This window comes from Miscanthus floridulus, chromosome 16 (assembly GCF_019320115.1).
Source record: "Miscanthus floridulus cultivar M001 chromosome 16, ASM1932011v1, whole genome shotgun sequence".
Taxonomy (NCBI): domain Eukaryota; kingdom Viridiplantae; phylum Streptophyta; class Magnoliopsida; order Poales; family Poaceae; genus Miscanthus; species Miscanthus floridulus.
In genome coordinates, this window is record NC_089595.1 from 67,587,786 (window position 1) to 67,608,141 (window position 20,356).

At 41.8% G+C, this 20,356-nt stretch overlaps 1 long non-coding RNA gene and 1 other non-coding gene across 2 annotated transcripts; one reads left to right on the forward strand and one right to left on the reverse strand.

Annotated features, from left to right (window-relative positions):
* Window positions 1-5,097: 5,097 nt before the first annotated feature.
* Window positions 5,098-10,121, forward strand: LOC136514342 (uncharacterized). The gene is made up of 3 exons (XR_010773619.1): window positions 5,098-7,366; window positions 7,943-8,004; window positions 9,853-10,121. It is a non-coding gene; the product is annotated as an uncharacterized lncRNA (long non-coding RNA).
* Window positions 10,122-15,135: 5,014 nt separating this feature from the next.
* Window positions 15,136-15,244, reverse strand: LOC136514710 (small nucleolar RNA R71). Its single transcript, XR_010773849.1, has one exon. It is a non-coding gene; the product is annotated as a small nucleolar RNA R71 (small nucleolar RNA).
* Window positions 15,245-20,356: the final 5,112 nt, after the last annotated feature.

Consider the following 20,356-nt stretch of genomic DNA (forward strand, 5'->3'; position numbering starts at 1 on the left):
GAAGCGGCACACTTGGAACTATTTGGGTAAAGACCGACATGTTCCACCTTAAATTACTGATAAACTTTCTCTCCTTATTAATTGCAGATCAAATTGACGGGCATGCCTCGAGAGGAATTCGCAGAAGCAGTTGACCTTGCATTGAAGCCAAGCAGATCTCTAGGCTCATCCTAAGCAGATCCTTCCAGCTTATTGTGTGTCAACACATTTTCATGCCAACAGTTCCAATCAAGCGTCATCGCAACCAACTGACAAATTCCTCCTTATGTTTTTTATCAAGCCAAGCCTGTGACCTGCTCAGATACAAAGTTTGTAGTGATTGCCTATGCTCGTCAATGTATGGCATCACATCCTCTACTTGCTAGAGAACAACGAACTGCACCTATCTGAAAGAAATGGGGTCGTCTACTGTGATAGATTTCTCCCAGATCGTTCCTTTGTCGCCTAGTCTTCCCCCGTGATGAGATTCTAGAACTCTGACCCTATTGATGTCCACATAATATGTGTAGAACTCAATGGCCTCCTTTGTTGACCATCCTTCAACCATGCCCCCTTCTAGCCTGAATCTGTTCCTAACATACGTACTGAAAACTTTCATCAACCTTTCAAAAGGGAACATCTGTTGCAGGTATATTGGCCCAAGTGCTCTAATTTGGTCAATGAGATGAATGAGCAAATGCACTGAGATATCAAAGTAAGTCGGTGGGAAATGCATCTCAAGCCTAATGAGAGTTTTGGCTATGTCTCGCTGCAGCTGGTCTAGCATGGCACATCAATGACCTTTTTTGAGATCATGTTGAAGAACGAGCATAGCTTTATTATTGAGGCGTCGACCTTTGGGGGGAGGATACCACGCAGGGCAATAGGGAGCAGCTAAGTCATAATGACATGATAGTCATGGGGCTTCATACAGCCATAGTTGAACTTTAGTTCTCTCATTTTTGCTAGCCTCTTTGGGTTCGCACAGAAGCCTGTCGAGCCTTTGAGTTCATTGAAGAAAGAAATAAGCGCACGCTTTTCTTCCTTCTTTAAGGTCCATGACGCAACTAGAAGTTCAAACTAGCCATCCTCTAGCACCGTGAGATGCAGCTCCCTCCTGATTCCTAAGTGTTACATGTCTAGGAGTATGGCTAGTGAATCCTTCGATGTCCCCCTGATGTCCATCAATGTGTTAAGCATGTTACCGCACATGCTTTTAGTAATGTGCATGGGATCAAGACAGTGGTGTACACTCAGCACTGGCCAGTAAGGTAGTTTCTAGAAAACTGATTTTTTCTTCTAGATGCTCCCATCAGGCACCCCTACTGCATTGTGCCCCTTCCTAAGGACAACCTCTAGTTTATTGACTTCTCAAAGTATCACATGCCCGTCTTGATATTTTGGAGGTAAGTGTTTCTCAATAGTCCCATCAAAATCTTTTCTGTTCCTGCGGTAAGGGTGATCCTTAGGTAGGAACCTACGGTGTCCCATATAAACTATCTTTGAGTTCTTTGGCAGATGTACCGCATCGGTGTCGTCCAAGCACTCAAAACATCAAGTATAGCCTTTTGTTTTCTCTCTGGACAAGCAACGTCGACCTGGTAGGTTAGTGATTGTATAGATAAGTACTGCCTTGATTGTTACATGTTTCTTTTTGTACTCGTCCCAAACATCCTCCACACCCTTTTCAAACATCTCCACTAGTTCATCGATCACTGGTTCCAGAAACACATCGATGTTATTCCCAGGTGGTCTTGGCCCTTGGATCAGTAGTGGCATCTAGATGTACGACCGCTTCATACAAAGCCAAGGTGGAAGCTTGTATATGTAGAGCATCACTGGGCAGGTGCTATAATTGCTTCTAACCTGATCAAAAGGATTCATCCAATCTGTGCTTTAACCAAACCAAAGGTGCCTTACCTCTCCACCGATGTTCTTATAGAACACAGTATTGACTGTCCTCCAGTCCTTCCCATCGGTAGGGTGCCTCATCATTGTATCTTTCTTATGCTCTTCGTCATGCCAATGTAATAGCTTGGCTGGCTTTACACATGCAAATAGCCTATGCACCCGTGGAGCTATAGGAAAATACCAAACGACCTTCATAGCACCTCCTCTAGTATTGGTATCCTCATCTGATGGCCCTTCCTTGTACCATGGAGCTTCACACTTGGAGCACATATCCAAATCTTTGTATTCATCTCCATGGTACAATATGCAATCATTAGAACACACGTGGATTTTTTCAACCTCGAGGTCAATGGGGCAAATCATTTGCTTGGCCAAGTATGTCTTTTCTGGCAACTTATTTTTTCTAGGAGCATTTTCCTTATTATACCTAACAACTGATTGAAGCCTTTTATCGCTCAATCTGTTTGTCGATTTGAATTCTAACAGCATGATGTCGACTTCCAATTTGCTCATTGGACAAATCTTATACAATGGTGTTTTGCCATCTTGTCTCATTTTCTCTAGCTTTCTCAGATGTCTTTCACTAAGACATTCGGTCTCTACATTACGTAGTAGCTGAGAAATGTCATCGTTATCGTTAGTGTCATTAGCTAGCATGTTCCTAAACACATCATTAACTATGGCCATAGGTTCCGTGTTGACACCGGGTTCCTTGTCAGCATCGTGGATGGCTACATCAGGCATGGACACATCATCATTGTTTTCCTGCAGAACATTCACACCAACCTCGCCATGCATAGTCCATATCGTATAGTTTGGCATGAACCCCCTGATAATCAAGTGCATTCATACAAACTCAATTTAAGCCCATTTTCTTTGATTTATGCAATCTTTGCATGGGCAAAAGATAGGGTTCCCATTCCTAGCACGGGCTTCGGCATCGGTGGGAAACATGTCGAAGCCAACCATGTACCGCTTGTCTGTTCGGGACCCATGCATCCACTCTCGATCCATCTCTACACAACAAAATATTGAGACAGTAATTATAGAGAAATTAATAACAAGTGAAGCTTCATGAACAATAATTGTTGCTCGAAACAACAATTTATTCTACACTTATTTAATTTAGTCACCCCATTTTTGGAAAACATTATTGTACACTAATTATTGAAATATTAAAATTGGTAGCCTCGGCCATATAAATTGAAAATAGTAGCACCATTAAAAACAATTATTTCACCATAATAAAGAACAATTATTCTATTCCATGCTACATAAAAATGGAGACACTAATTAAAAAACACTAAAATTGAAGATATGGTCATGAACAACAATGTAGCTCTAAACAATGTGTTGGTAGGTGGCACATGGATTAATTTGCTCACCTAAATTGTAAAAGAATCTACTCTACTCCTATCAAAAACTAATTATAGCATCACATACTAACAATGATCTTGACCACCATGTAATTAGCTAGGAATTTAAATGTGTTCAAACACACCAATCTTTTGGATGATGGATTCACCACAATTTGCTTGCAAGTCTTGCACAAAGTCCAATTGAAAAAGTGCTCTCTAGAATGGAGAAAGAACTAGAATGAGAATCAAGCAATGTAGCCATCAAAAAAATGCTAATTAAGCAACAAAATCAAAGGAATGGATGCTTGTTACTAACCTTAAAGCAAGAAGATCAAGCTATTCTTCCAAATTCAAGAGCTAACTTCATGGTCAAGAGCAGCCACAATAATGGAGGGAGCGGCCCAAACGTGCGCCTCTATGCTCGGGATGGAAAAGAGGAGGAAGGAGAGGACGGCGCTAGCTTTTTGTACTATTGTGTTATCAATGTCGGTTCTTGTCTGGAACTGACAGTGATAGCCCAACATCACTGACGGTTCTTGGCTAGAATCAGCAGTGATAAGTAGACATCAAGCCACTACGGCTGTAAGCCACAAACCAGCAGTGATGTGGATCTTCACTGTCGATTTTGGCCCAGCCCCAATTTTTTTCTTATTTTCAAGCTCAGAACCAGCAGTGAAGGTATATCACTACTGGTTCACCCTAATCCGATAGTGATGAGGCCGACAGTGATGTTCAGATCTGTAGTAGTGTCATCCGTTGCGAAAGGGGAGGCCTGTGCCTGCACCTACGCCTACGTCCCTATCCACCTCATGCCATCGGTAGGATGGGGAGGCCTACGCCAGCGCAGTGTTCCCCACTAGGTAGGTCATGGCCGCGCAACACACTGTGTTTCAGGCGTTTTTAGACATGTTGCAAGTCTATGTTTCAAGTGTTTCAGTTGTTTCATATGTATGTTTCAAGTGTTTCATACGGATGTTATACACGTATGTTGCAAGCATATGTTCTCAATGTTTTATCTATTTTTCAGACATATGTTGCAAGTGTGTTTATCCGGATGTTGCATATATTTCACACATATGTTGCAAGTGTTTTATCTAGATATTGTGTATATTTGCAATGGTTTTCAAGTGTTTTCAGGTGTTTTTACAAGTGCTTTAGACTCATGTTTCAAGTATTTTATCTGTCTTCTTTTGTATGTGGCAAGTGTTGCATCTAAATGCTTCAAAAATAGATCACGCTTATGTACATGGGATGCGTGGGGGAAGCGGGAGGAGGCATGAGCGGTCCTGATACATGGTCTGGCGACGCTGGTGACGTCCGTGGTGGTGCGGGTAGCAAGCTGCTGGGGTATTCGCTCATAAGACCGATGTTGTTGGGGCGTTCGCATTGCTCGCTTGTTGTGTGGGCACCGTCCAACGCTAGCGCCTCAGATCGAATGAGAGCTAGCAAGTCTGTTTTGGCTAGGAAGTCCGTTTTGGTTTACTTCTCGCTAGAAGTTGTCAAAAAATATACGTATAATCAATCAAGTACTCAGGGCATAGTTTCTTTTTTATATTTATTTGTTGATAACCTCATTGTTTGAAGTTTGTTTGTCAACTACTCCCTCTATCTAAAAAGCAGTCTAAATTTTAAAATAATCTAAGGTTTTAGATACATTTCTTTTATTTGAATGTATATGTATTCATCTCAGTCCACGTGCATTGAAGTGGATTGAAATAAATTAAACTAAGTTTCATTTTAATCCACTCCAATACATATGGATGTGGATACACGTGCATTTAAACAAGGTGTATATCAAGAAGAGAAGAAGATCCGGCTGCCGCACGAGGTACGCAACCATCTTGAAGCCGATTTGAGCGCTCGTTTAGTTCGTCTATGGCGTCATAGCTCTGTTGTTGGGGTTTGTGATGTGGTTCCAGTGCGGGGTTTGGGGGATTCATCTTATTATATGGGATCAGCTCCCCTTTGTGGTGCAGCTCCTAGGTCATTGGGCTGGTCGTCCCTAGGTGGTGATACAAGATCCTTTTTGTAGGTTCTCCAGGCTCCTCCACAGCCGAGGGAAACCATGAACAATCACCAGCAACCCTAGGCCGATTCAATATAGGATATGGAGGCAACCGTGGTGGATTTCATGGGGGATGGCAAGGCATTCGGAGTTGGATTCCTAGGGGAGCAGGGAGAGGGGGCAGTAGATTTCAAGGAGGCGGCGGCCGTGGATTCACGAACCAAGGGAATCCGGCAAGGCAGGAGCCCAATCTGATATCGCAGGAGGAGCAAAAAGAAAAATCCAATCCAAGTCAGAAGGAAGATTCAGTTGGTGTGGAGAACTCAGTGAACAATACTACTCAGAATGAGACGACAGAAAATCATATAGCCCTAGAGGGGGGAATGGAGATGGAGAAGCTCCTAGAGAGCCTCAGTTTTGTGAAAGGTGTGGGAGGGTTGGACATGCCTCTGTTAACTGTCCCAACCCTGTTATCTGTTCCAGATGTAACAAAGAGGGTCATGTGGCCAGGGTCTGTGTGACTAAGATGCCCTCGGAGTTTATCTCACCATTTTGTGGGTTGTCTGCTTATGGTCAGGGATTAAGGATATGTCCACCACTGCTCTGGTGACTATCACTGCTGGCCAAGCTAATGCCAGAGATATTGAGAATGAATTCAAGTTAAAGGCAGGACCTACATCATCCTAGAGATGGCATGCTAAGAGGATTGGAGAGGGCAAGTATCAAATGAGGTTTCCCAATGTGCAAACAATTGAAGACCTGGCTCACTTCACTGAGGTCAGGATGAGATCTAAGCCTGAGGTGGTTATTAAAGTTGAGAAATGGAACCCTTCTACTGGTTCCAAGGGAACCTTGGATGTTGCCTAGTTCAGAATCAGCAACATACCATATGAGAAAATATCTTACTCGAATGTCTGCATGGTGGCCTCTAAGGTGGGGCTTCTCTTGGAAGTTGATAAAGAAAATTTGAACAAGAATGACTATGTCAGAGTTAAGATTGAGGGTGATGTGACCAAAGTGCCAACATCTGTGGATGGCCTGTTGGATTTCAACTTCTATGACTATTTCTTTTATAGAGAAGTACCCCAAGACAGTTATACTAACCCTGCTGGTACTCGATGGATAAGAAATGATGAGGACAAGCCAAAGGATGATATTCCTTCTAAAAAGCAAAAGTTGGACCCTGCAAGGAATTTTGGTCAATCTTATGAGGCTGGTGCTAGCAAAACTGTAACTGGTGGCAAAGGAAAACAAGTTACTAGAGAAAGTACTCATCAAGTAACAAATACTGAAGAAGACAGTGAGGACGAGGGGCTGAAATTTGAAGATCTAATCATCACAGGTTCTGATCAACTAAGATTTGGCACTTTTGACACCTTGGAGATCAAGATGTTGAGTAGCATTCATATGGATGACTCGGCTCAGGTAGTGATAAATGAATATGGTTCAAATCTTGAGAAATCTAAATCTCCATTTGCCACTATTGAGGCTAAGAATTCCATTTGTGATAGCAGCAGGTCTAAGTTTTTTTTTGACCTGGAGGATTACATGATCAATACAACTAGCAGCAAAAGTCTTCCCACTATAGAAGAAGAGAAAGAAGTGATCTGTGGAAAGGATAGAGCTGTCTCTGTGAGTCCCATCAAGGGCAGTCAAGGGGGTCCTGAAGTAGATATCTCCAACCAAGAGGATGGCACACAAAAGTAATCCTAGGACATTGATTGGGAACTAATCCAAGAGGAGGATGGACAAAATTCTGAGGTCACTGAGATGGATGAGGATAGAGACAGAGAAACTGATAAGGAGATAGTTAACATGGAAATGGATAAGGAGGAGATGACAATGAATATTCCTACACCAAACAGAACAGAAAGTTTGATGGTTAAAGAACATGAGTCTAGCCTGGATGGGACACAGGAGCAGTATGAAATCTGGGAGAAATAGGCTGCAAAAATGTGCTCTCCAGCAGAGAACATTCAGAAGAATGGGCAGGATAAATGGCCTAAATGGAAGGAGGTGAGACAAATTAAGAGGCTGAGGGATAATGGTGCAACACAGATGAATATGGGGGAGCAAGTCTAGGTCAAGATGACTTCTGGCCTATCAAATGAAGGTATAATTCCTGAAAACTAGAACTCCTTTGCAGTTCTTACTAAATTCATATTGCTTCTTTAGCATCTAAAATGGGGGTACATTCTGATTCTCTTTCATTTGAGAAAATATATGTTCTTAGAGACCTGGAGAATGCCATGATGAAACTTAATGACCAGAACATAATTACAAATGAATCAATGGATAATTTGGAAGATTTAAATCTTCCCTTAGAAGAACAAAATATACTTGATCGGGGCACTGATGATTCTGAGGTGGAACCTTTTGTTCCTACTGCCAGCAGTAGAAAGAGCAGGTCTTCCAAAAAAATAAAAAAAAGCTAGGGTTAGCAAAAGCCAACCTGTTGCCGGCTCTTTGCACTCTAAAGGAGATGAATCCAAGGCTAGCCCTAGATTCAATCTCAGGGACAGGAATACCATTAAAAAGGTTGTGAAATGATAGGCATCATATGGAATTGCGGAGGGGTTGCTAAGAAAGAGCTTAGCACCTATATTAAATAACTAATTTGGGATCATAAAGTTGATTTTATTGGTATTAAGGAAACTATGAAGAAGTCTTATTCTGAGAATTTTTTTAGGAAACTTGATAATGCTAAAGAGTTCAGCTGGCATTGGACTCCTTCAAGTGGCAAATCTGGAGGTATGTTAAGTGGCATTAAGAAAGATAGATTTGAAGTTGAGAACTTTGATAATGGTGATTTTATGATAATTGCAAATGTATTTGATAAAAGTCTCAAAAAACGCTGGATCTTAGCTCACATCTAAGGGCCAGCTCAGGATGAATACAAAGAGAGCTTCCTGTCTCAACTCTCAAATTTCTGCTTTAAGGCTAAGTACCCCATTCTTATGGGTGGAGATTTTAATATTCTAAGATTCAGTTCTGAGAAGAATAAGAAATTTGCTGAAAATAATTTCTGATCTGTGTTCAATCTTATTATCAATTTATATGAACTTAGAGAACTCCCCCTTGCTGATGGCAAATTCACCTAGTCCAATAATAGGAAAATCCCAGTCTTGAAAAGGTTGAAAGAGTATTAATTTCTAGCTCATGGGAAGTTGAATTTCCCCTGTGTAATCTAAGGAAGATACCTAGATATATGTATGCTCACAATCCTTTGATTGTGAGAATTGACCTTGAGTAGAAAATTGAATCAAAACCTTTTTGTTTTGAGACTTCTTGGTTACAGCATGCTGAGTTTAATGATAAAGTAAAAGACATCTGGAATAGGAAAATTACTGCCAAATCTGCCATCGAACCTTGGTGCATTAAGTTGGATACAGTGAAGAAATTTCTCAAAGGTTGGGGTCAAAACATTAAAGGGCATACTAGGAAGTATAAAAGAATCCTAACTGAGGAATTGAAAAAATTGGAAAAGCTGGAAGAAGAGATGACTTTATTTGCTGAGATGTTAAATAGAAAATCTTTTATTCAAGCTGAGATGCTCAGATTGACAGAAGAGGAGGAAAGCTACTGGCATGCAAGATCTAATAGCATGTGGCTTTTGAAGGGTGACAATAACTCGGCATTTTTCCATAGAATAGCAAATGGGAAAAAAACGCAAGAATAATATCTTCTCTCTAAATCATATGACCATGTTATTGAGGGGGATGCTGCCCTGGTGGAGCATGCCACTCAATTTTACAATGACCTTTTTGGTCCTTCTACCCACTCTAGCTTCACCATGGATCCAAGCTGCTGGGATCAAGCTGAATCTGTTACTAACCAGGAAAATGAGGAATTGGAAAAAACCTTTTTCTAAAAAAGAAATTAAGGAGGCTGTATTCTCTATGGAAAAGAATACTGCTCCAGGACCTGATCACTTCCCAGTTGAGTTCTATCAACATTGCTGGGACTTTATCAAATCTGATCTTGTTGATCTTGTTGATATGTTCCAGGATTTCTTTCCTTTGATTATAGATGCAAATAATATCAAACAGTACAGACCTATCTGTCTGCTAAATGTCATTTACAAAATTTTTACTAAAGTTTTGATGCTAAGACTGGATAATGTCATGAGGAGAATCATTAATAGAAGTCAATCTAGATTTCTAAAAAATAGGAACATAATGGATGGTATTATGGCCTTGTATGAGATTTTGCATGATACTAGAATAAAGAAGAAAGATGGGCTGGTTTTAAAATTAGATTTTGAAAAGGCTTATGATAAGCTAAACTGGTACTTCCTTTTTGAATGTCTCAAACAAAGGGGCTTTTGTGCTAAGTGGTGTGAGTGGATTAAGATGGTGATGAGTTCTGGAACTGTTAGTGTAAAAATCAATAATACCACTAGAAACTATTTTAAATCTGGTAGGGGAGTGAGGCAAGGAGATCCTCTGTCTCCCTTTCTCTTTAACATCGCTGCTGATACTCTAGCTAAAATGATTGCTCTTGCTCAGAAAAATAAGTTGATTCAAGGCCTAGTGCCAGAATATGTTGAGAATGGAGTTTCAATATTGCAGTACGCAGATGACACAATTTTGTCTCCAGGATGATAAGGCGCAAGCCTCTAATCTCAAGCTGCTTCTTTATCCACATGAAGCCATGTCTGGACTCAAAATTAATTTTTCCAAGAGTGAGGTTCTCATGGTAAGTCAAGATGATAATAAAAGTGTAGAGTTTTCCAACATGTTTAATTGTGCTATTGAGAAATGGCCCATAAAGTATCTTGGAGTCCCTGTGGCTGGCTCCAGATTACATGTTGCTGACTGGATTCCTATTTGTGAAAAGTTGCTTAAAAGACTTGATGGATGGAAAGGGAGTTCTTGAAGCCTAGGAGGCAGGTTGGTCCTGATTAACTCTGTTTGAGTAATCTACCAGTCTATGCCATGTCTATGTATTGGTTGCCTGTGTCAAAATGGATTCAGTTAGAAAAAAAAAATTGGCAGGGAGGGAATTTAAAAAGAAGTATCACTTGGTCAAATGGACCAAGATAACTAAGCCAAAGGATAAAGGAGGATTAGGAGTTAAGGATTTGAGGAACATGAACATAAGCCTTTGGAAAGTTGAAAATCGAACTGGTATTTGACAGGATATTATTACCAAAAAATATTTGAAAAAAGGAATCATTTCCCAGTTAAAAAAGAACAACAAAAACTCCCCTGTTTGGAATTACCTGTTAAAAGTAAGACACATATACTTGAAGGGCAGATCCATGGTAGTGGGGAATGGTAAGTCTACCAGCTTTTGGCATGACTGCTGGTGTGGATTAGTTTCCTTGGTAGACAAATTCCCTCAGCTATACTGTCGGTGTTTTGTAAACCAAACTAGTAAATTTATACGATTACCGCGCTGTTTTAGGAAGATGATGGTAGCATCCAAAAGACATAAGGATTTATACTGGTTCAGGACGGAGCCCTATGTCCAGTCTCAGAGATGATCGAGTGCGTGTTCCTCGCTTGAATGCTCTGAAGTTCTTAAAATGGGGGTGCAAGAATGGTGGAAGAGGTAGGAGAGCTAGAGTTAGGAGATGGACTACCTGAAGGGATGCTTAAGGAGCCTTACTATGGTGTGAATGTGTTGAAGATAGTGGTAAGGATGCCCTGGTTGCCCTTATATAGAGTTCAGGGCCAGGGCATGTACAAAGAAGAAGGTTCTCCCGATCGAGGGGTCATGAGCCTAAGGGAGAGGCCTAGCTAACTTGGCTTGCAAGCTATGCCCATGTCGCAGTAAGGTATGACGTGGTGCTACTGTGTAGGCCATGGCGATACTGTAGGCATGGTGGTGGTTCGCCAACCATCCTATGCGACGTGGTCTCCGTTATGGCCTTCGTCATTGCGTCCTGTTCTTCTGGGGGTGTCATACAGGAGTTGGTAGCCTCCCCCGGATGGTCGGTTGTCTGGTTAGCTTGTGGAGTTGGTGGAATGATCCCAGACTCTGGGGTCGTGGTTTCCGCCGGTCAGGATGGCTTTGAAGTCAAGACCTCCATCGTGGATCCCATCCCGTAGTGGGTAGAATCATATATATGTCTTGTTGGACCGTACTTGGACGATGAGTCACCGTACGGGCCATCACTATCATGCGGTGTTGTCTTCTCTATGTTGCGTGGCACAGGGATGGTGTCTGACCGGAACGAGGTGACCGCTGTCCCCTCGGTCCTTACGTGATCAGTGTGGCGAATCTACTCTCGTTAGAGCAGGCGCGCTTGGCTGCGCTCGACCTCCCTCCACTCCTCCTAGGGGTCAGGATGGTGGAGAGGTCTTGGACCCTTGTGCGGCACTTGGCTAAGGCAGAGAGGAGGGATCATGGCTGACTAAGTCCTTGTCACCTAGCCTGGTCCGCTTGGCTTAACTAGGCCTCAATCGTTTGTGCTTTTACTAGTTGGTGTATCGAGGGCCGCTTGGCATGCTAACTAATCGATTCCTTGAGATACCTAGGTATCATAACCCTGACAGTAGCCCCCAGTGTTTTTGTGATTGAGAAGTGATCATGAAAGCGCTGAGATGTGGGCATGTTGAGTGCGGGTTTGTAGACATGGCTTGTTCGAGCTTCGTCGCTCGACCCCTTAAGGGCTAGTGCATTCAATGCGGTAGGTGGCATCACGTTTCACCCTGTCAGGACACCCTGATGATGTGGTACGCGACTGTTGAGCCTTGCCTCATTAGTGTGCTGTGTATCAGGGTTCGTGATATAGGCGGGACCGAGTGGTCTCATTGATGTTGTACTGGCCATGCCTTTGTGAGGGTCTCAATTTCCCCAACCTCACACGGGCATCTGACATTGGTTGTGGCCTCTCGTGGTTCGCCATGCGGCGCGGGGGTCTTAGGCTGCTCAGTCCACCTTTGAACCTATAAATAGGGGTCTTCCTTCCGTTTGAACCACTTATGACTGCGACTTCAAATTGTGCCTTGAATCCCTGTGCGGCTAGGCACTGAGGGAGTGAGGAAATGGGAGAGAAAAGCTTGAGTAAAACCGCATGGTTCCCATTGTGCATCTTGCTAGGGGTCGCCTATGGTGGCCAGAGCCATTGTCGCTCTTTCCAGCCGCTGGTGCTAGAAGGAGATTTGCATGCAGGGGAGGATGAGATATCGTGGAGGCTGGCTCCACGATCATGCATCCTGGGTTTTACACGTGCCTAAGTGGCTCGGGTACCCGTGATGGCCATTAATCGAGGGAAGGCTTGCCCCTCTGCCGTGGGCCATCAATGTGTGCAGGCAGCGAGTCGGTTCTCTAGAGAGAACGTCTGTAGCTCCATGATCGCCAAATGATAGATCCGGGCTGTCATTCGTCACTAGGCCCTGGCATGGCATCATGATGATGCAACAAGATGTTGCTGCACTGGGCGCCGTTTAGCCTTTCTCTCCTCCCTGCATGCTTTAGTTTCGGGGAACACGACGCTGCAAGGTGGTCTTTAAGGTGTTCTTTTCCACCTTGTCTGACCATATTCGTAGCTCGTACCCCCGATGGCGTCATCCCTGAGGTGGCGTTGGGCTTTTCCCTTTCTTGCCTTGGCAGCTTGGCCGCGCCTATAATGCCTGTACCAATGGGATCTAATTTTTGTTCAAGGTATCCTAGCCTCGGGGTCGTGCCGAGCCCTAGGTCCACGAGGTCCGGTTGTGAGGCTTTATTACCGAGGTCAGGACTTTCGTGCGGGTTGTTGACCTTCCTTCCAATGGAATGGAGAGGTCATCCTCAGCTCAAAAGCCCTCACCCTATTTGTGCAGGGGTTTAAACTAACAAATTCCATGAGTTTTGGTGAATCTATATTCTCTATAGGGGTTATCCAGAAAACTATCAAGGTGGACCTAGATGTCAAACTTAATCATGCTTATCCACATCGAAAACAACCCCAGAAGGTTCTAGAAGACTCGAGAGGACTTCACACCAAAGCAGAAGGCGAGAAGCTGCTAGGTGGGCCCGGCCCACATGTTAGCCCCCGCTGCTATGTCGGTTCTCCACCGTCTCCTAGATTACATCTACGCTGTTTATTCAAGTTAGTTTGATTCGAGGGCTTAGGATTGACGCTCTGGCCTATATATACCAGCCCCTACCCCCTCCCTCAGGAATTGCATTCAAGAGAAGACAGAAACCCTAATCATCCTCAGAGCTCCACCATATTCTAGGGCATCGCTAGTTAGGCTAGCTCTAGAGGGAGACAAGCAGATCTCGCTTGGATTCCTAATCATGTCAAGAGCGTGGTTTGATATAATCTTTGTACCCCCTCTCTTTTGTATCTCTCATTACTTTTATATATTTGCTACAATTGTTATGATAACATTATTCATATCGTTTATGTTCCTAGTTATCATGTTCATGGTCAACTTTGATTATATACTTAGTATAGCTAGATTATCCTTATATTTATGTATAAGTTCGTATAGCACTCACTCTAAGGTACCATGGGTGAGTGGTCGACATTGTGTAAGCATGGTGCTTATACGTTGTTTACCTGTAGATACACCCTATATTCCGGGTCATGTGGTAGATCGCGGATGTGACACTCCCATTGAGTCATTTGTTGTCCACTCCCCGAATATAGGTATACAAGTAGGATCTAGTTACGAAGGAAGACAAGCTCTATTCTTAATCTTCCTTAGTAATATCCCTTATGTGTAGATATGAAGTTGATCTTAGCTATGACTACTAGGTGTAATTGCACTAATCAATGTATGCTTTGACTTGTAATTAAGAATGACTTTGGAATTATTCCTCTAATATTCTACTTAACTATGCTAATGCCATAGAAAGGAGTGCTCTGAGTGATGAATGATTAGTTATTATGCACTATTTATATATACATTTACCTCTAGACTTATCCTAGTTGTGAGTAGAATATTGGTTATGGTTTACTTCTCCATCAATAGCGTAAGTTATCAATACATGTCCTCGCCAGACATTCCCTATGGTAAAAATAAAAATAACGATACCTGGAATACTCTCGAGTAAAGTGCTACAATGGTATATTATCTGTGCGCTTGCAGATTCCTTATATATATATTCTAGTCACATGAAATATTAAAGTACTTAGTGTCATTCTAGAAGTGGCACTAGATAGTATCAACAAGCATTTCTGGCAACATCATTAGGGATGACAACTTAGTAAAAGATGCTAAGGAATGTCAACAACATAGGGTGACTACTTAAAACAAGTGACACGTTAATAAATACCAACAAGCATTTTTGTGCCGTTGCCGGGAAAGGTAGCTAGGCAAAGGAAGTATTGATAAGCTTATACATATTGATGTGATTGAGATAACCATTGACCCTCTGCTCAAATAGGCTTACCCTTGTGTTATCCACTTTTATATCTTATGTAGGGTAATGTATGACCGGTTTTGACCTCCCGACAAACTACGTTAAAGATCCAGAAGCATTAATCAAGAGGACTAGAGCTAAACTCAAGAAAGTCCCAGCTTTAGAATCAGAAGACAACCAGATAAGGCAAAGCTTAACAGCAAAATTTAAAGCCATGGCTAACAAGACTCTTCGTGAATTCTCTGCTCCAACTACAGCCAACATCCGTAGTGGACCAACAATCAATGTTGGAGACAATGGATTCGAGCTCAAGCCAACTCTCATCAACATGGTGCAAGCTAGCCAGTTTTGTGGAAAGGCACATGAAGATGCGAGTGCACATCTCCAACACTTCATGGAGATCTATAGCACTTTCATCATCAAAGAAGTGACCCAAGACGCCATACTACTCCACCTCTTCCCATTCTCATTCTTGGGGAAAGACAAAGCATTGGTTCTACGCCAACAAAGATAGAAATACTATATGGGATAACTGTTCCACCGCCTTCCTAACCAAGTTCTTTCCCATAGGCAAGACCAATGCTCTGTGTGGGAGAATTTCAAGTTTTCAATAGCAACATGATGAATCTGTCCCTGAGGCATGGGAACGCTTTTAAGACTACATAGCAGAATATCCTCATCATGGGTTGGACAATTGGCTACTCATGTAGATTTTCTACCATGGGTTGATCAACAGTACCCTGAGACTATGGATGCTCTTGCAGGAGGTGCATTCCTGTCACTCACCATACCACCTGCAACAACTCTTGTGGAGAAGATGGCCTCCAATCAAGGTTGGAATGAAGAATGTCTTCAGACCCGTAAGAGAGGTGGAGGTATACATCAACTCAAGGAGGTAGATATGTTGTCTGTTAAGATGGACCTGCTGATGAAGAAGCTTGAAGACCGAGCCAATGAGAAGCAAGAAGTCATGCATATTCATGATTCTCGCATGACATATGAAGAGTGTGGAAACACTGGGCATTCAGGGAACAACTATCCTAAAACCCATGAGGATGTGAACTTCGTCAACAACAACTACTATCGTTCTCAACAAAATCAAGGATGGAATCAACAATAGAGGCCAAACTACCAAGGTAACCCTCAAGGTAATAATTTCAATCAACCACCTTTGAGAGAATTAATTTCTAGCCAAGCTAAAATTATGGAGAGCCTATCTAGGAATCTAGTTTCCAATGATAGAGTTTTAGAAAATATAAATAATAGAATAGATAACCTCTCCTCTGCCATTAAGAACTAGCATAGCTTTAATAAAATAATAGAATCGTGAATAGCTTAACTGGCTGCTGCTGTTCCTCCAACTAACAAAGGTAAGATTATGGGGCAACCGAAAGATCTAGAAACTGTAAATCTTGTCGATATTCACAATGCAGCATACTACTATACACAACCATCGACGAAAAGGTGGATAAATTATACCTTGCTGAAAAAGAAGAGCGATCCAGGAAGACTTGTCATCCCCATCGCTATTGGACCTCACATTTTCTAAGAAGCTATATGTGACTTCGGAGCTAGTGTCAACATTATGCCTAAGGTAATATATGATCAAATGAATAGAGATACTTTGTTGTATACAAACATGCATCTATAGCTTGCAGATCAGTCGCTCTGCTACCCTAAGGGAGTTCTTGAAGATGCCATTGTTCAAGTGGACAATCATATGTACCCATAGATTTTGTGGTTTTAGAAACAGGTGGAGATGTAGGGGCACCCATTATCCTAGGCCGACTGAAAAGTGCATCTAGCCCTTTAGTGGGTTTTGAATGATTGAATGACAACACGATTAAAGATCTAACATAGTCACTAAGTGTTCGACAAGAAATTGGTTATCTCACAGATACTTGATTAAATTGTATAAAGCCAAAATAATGTGTTGTTGTATAAACAATCTAGTTCAAGCACAAGACAACAATGCAAATAGAATTCATGCAAAAACTTATTTATTGTGGGATTTTCATGTACTATATGAAAGCAAGCACGATAAGAATTAATTAATAAGATATGAGGGATTGCATATGGAATGGTCTCATATTTGAAGCTTGCTAAATTGAAATGAAAAAGATAACAATACAAATGAATGGATGATTCAACACAAGATGTGACTTGATGGCTTGAGATGGTGAAGATAGCAAGGAAAGGTTTTGAGGTACTAAGCAAGGGTGAAGGGTAAGTGACAGCTTGGTGGCCGAAGAAACTAGCTAGGGTGAAAAAGAAAGTACTTGCATTTAGTTGAGGTACTAATCAAGCTATGATGGTTATATTGATGTGGCGGATCAAATCTATATTAGACAAAGTGTTGGAAGTGACTTGATGCATTTGGAGTTATTCATATTTGATGAATGGAATCAAGTCACGTACGCAAGATGGCTATGCTCAAGTGAAAAGATCAATATCAACATGTTGGCATCCTTACTTGATGAAGATTGAAAGAGACGGCATCAATTCAAAAGAGATCAACTCAAGCGGTATAAATTTGTTTCTCCTTTAATCTTGAGTTTAATAGGTATATCGTACTATTAAGAGGGATGGATCATGTTGATAGATAATCATTCATACGTGCTCATGTCAACCCATGTGAGTTCTGAGTGTTTGAGAGACAAAAGAGATAACTTGTTTTTCGCTGGTCTGGCAATACTAGACGTGTCCAGTATTGATACCAGAGGCCTAGCCACGGTAAAATTCTTGGTGTTCTGGGGATGGTTCGTCGAGAGTTCCGACAATCATCGGGAGTTCCAACGTCTTGCGCTTCACTGTTCTGGTCATACCAGACATGCCCGGTATTCATACCGTCCGATATTCTTATCGGACGTGTTCGGTATGGCCGACCAGAGCCCAACGGCTAGTTTTCAAATGGGCTGAGGGTCAGGAGTTTCGACATGAGTTGGTCGAGTGTTTCGGTAGTCGGAAGTCCTAGGAAGCGTCAGGAGTTCTGACACCTCGCATACTTTAAATCAGTGACCGTTGGTGTAGTGCAAGTCATACCGGACGTGTCCTATATGCATACCAGACGTGTTCGGTCCGGTATGGCAACGGCTAGAAAATGACTAGTTTTTCAAAGGGGCTATAAATACCCCTTAGCTTCCACCTTCGGAGGCTGCTGATTTTGTTAGTTGCAATACGCGTTTTTGAGCTTTGCCAACTCTCCTAAACCCTCTCTTAGTGAGTGTGTGATCCAAATTTTCAAATCTATTAGTGGGTTGAGAGAAATTCAAAATTGAGAGCAAGCCACCACTTGAGCACTTGTGCATATTGTCTATTTTGTGATTTGAATTTGTTACTCTTGGACTCTTCGGTCCTAGATGGCTAAGCGTCGCCAGAGAGCACCCGAGAGATTATGATGTGCCTCAAAAAGTTTATAACGGTCGATTCCACCGCCTCATAATCAACTAGTGGAAGGAGGAAAAGGAGTTGGAAAAGACTCCGGCTAGAGTGACCTTTAGGGTACCCTCTAGGGCTGACCTTCGTTGGGTCGCCCATAGCCCCCTCAACGAAGAGTAGGACTCGAACGAGTCTAAACTTCCGTAAAACAAATATTGTGTCTCAATTCACATTTCATTTGATATTTGTATTGCTCTAGCTCTTGTGCAGGTTACCTGTATGTGGCACTATCTTTAGTGGGTGCCTATAGGTTGGTCTGAAGATTGAAATCAAAAGGAGCAAGTTTAGGGCTATTCTGCAGAATACGTGTATACCGAACATATCCGGTATTATAGCTCAGTGCTGAATTTATTTGATTTGTGTTCTAACTCTTGTGTTGCAGGTTCTAGGCTCCTAGGATTATTTAATATTGTTTATTTACTCGTAGGCTAACTTGTGAGGGGTTGTATTACATTGATTTGAAGTTTCCACTCGGAAATTCCCATTACTAAATCATTTCCACATTTAAAGGTGTTAATTTTTAGAAACGCCTATTCACCCCCCCTCTAGGCGGCATCCTAGGTCCTTTCACTGACCTTTCCTAAGCACCGCAAAAGCCATCATCTACGTGGACAGTGCCAAGATCTGTTTCAAAATCAAGGATAAAAAGGAGAAGTTTCCTTTCAAGAACCGTATCCTGCAATCTCCTAGACATCCGCAGACGCCGTATCTGCCCAAAGAAACAACAGTGACCAAGAAGAAGAACAACAAAAGGAGGAAGAACAAGGTTAGGCAGTCACTAGAGGAACCAGTTAACATGATCAACACACTTAGATCAGAGTACGACCACCTCCTCGCTTCTCCATTCCTTGCTAAGAAGGATGATCCAGTTGTACCCACGATCGAGTGTACCATTGTTCAAAGGATATTCCACGAGACCTTTTGCGACATTGAGTCGGATGTCAACATAATGTCCAAGGTAACGCATGAATACTTATTTGGTGATGAACCTTTGTTCTCTACATATATGAAATTGCAGATGGCAGACCAATCAATCCGATTTTCGAAGGGAAGAGCGAAAGATGTCATGGTAACAATACATGATCACTATGCCCCTGTTGACTTATTGGTTCTAGATATGGGTGAAGAAGAAGACGATATGTCCATCATCCTTCGAAGACCGTTCCTTAATACTACCAACGCGATCATCTACATCGGATTTAGACAAGTCCACTTTCAATTCCCTAGAGAGAAGGTACGCTGCTAGTTTAATAATTATACCACTTATGAACAGCCAAAGAAGTCTAGCTCTAGGAGGAGACATAGATGATCCCAATGCCAAAGGAATCAACCCCTCAAGAATGAATGGGAGGAAGTTGACGGACCTATGAAAGATGAACCTACTTCGCCTAAGACCAGTCCACAGACAAAACAGATATGGAAAGAAAATGTGACATCATCCAAGTCACCATCACTAGAGGTGCAACCATCAAGGTCTCCATTTCCAAGACCGACAGATGCACCGAAAGAATGAACAAGATAGGAGAAGAGTCATGTCTAGAGGACTTAAAAATCCGAACCCTCGCCGTGAGGTAACATCGGTAGTTATCCATATTTACTTTTTCGCATTGCATGAATTACTTTATCATATTTACTTTTCTGCATTTGCTTTACACTTAGAGAAGAAAGTAAAAAGTTTTATCATTGCATTATAAATCCTAAGCCACATGTGAATAAATCTACGGTGTAAATACCTAAGGGAATGTTCACTATGGTGACATAAAAATTAAAAAAAAAATATAAATACCATGCATACATATTTTGTGTTCTGCATATCATAAATAAGAAAATCCTAAAAAATATAGTAGATAGACATCCTGCTGGAATTATGCCAATAAGGAAATATTTTGAAACCCACGAGAACAACTAATCTCCGGACGGCTGACCGCTAAACCATTATCCTAATCCATTCTACGAGTTTTGGTATTCTTGTTGGTATTTTGCAGAATGATATGATCAAGAGCAAGTTCACCCAGTCGACTTCATCCCACTCCATCCATGGACGACAAGAAGGGCATCTACTGGCAAATCTGCTCTAAGAAGGATCACTTAACTTTAACATTCGACCACGACAACGTCCAGCTTGGAGGAAAAGCATCCCCCGTGTATCTAGCTAAGTATTTCTTTTCCTTTTATTTTATTATTTCTAAGTTTACTATATACTAGTTAAAAAAGACGCATAACTAAAAGTAAAATAAAAATTTATCTGTCTTATATATATATATATATATAAGGTGTGATCTAAAAAAATGAAAACAAAATAAAACATGTGTGTCTAGTTTTCTGTTTTTAAGAGCTAAATAAATGGACTTTGAGGATAATC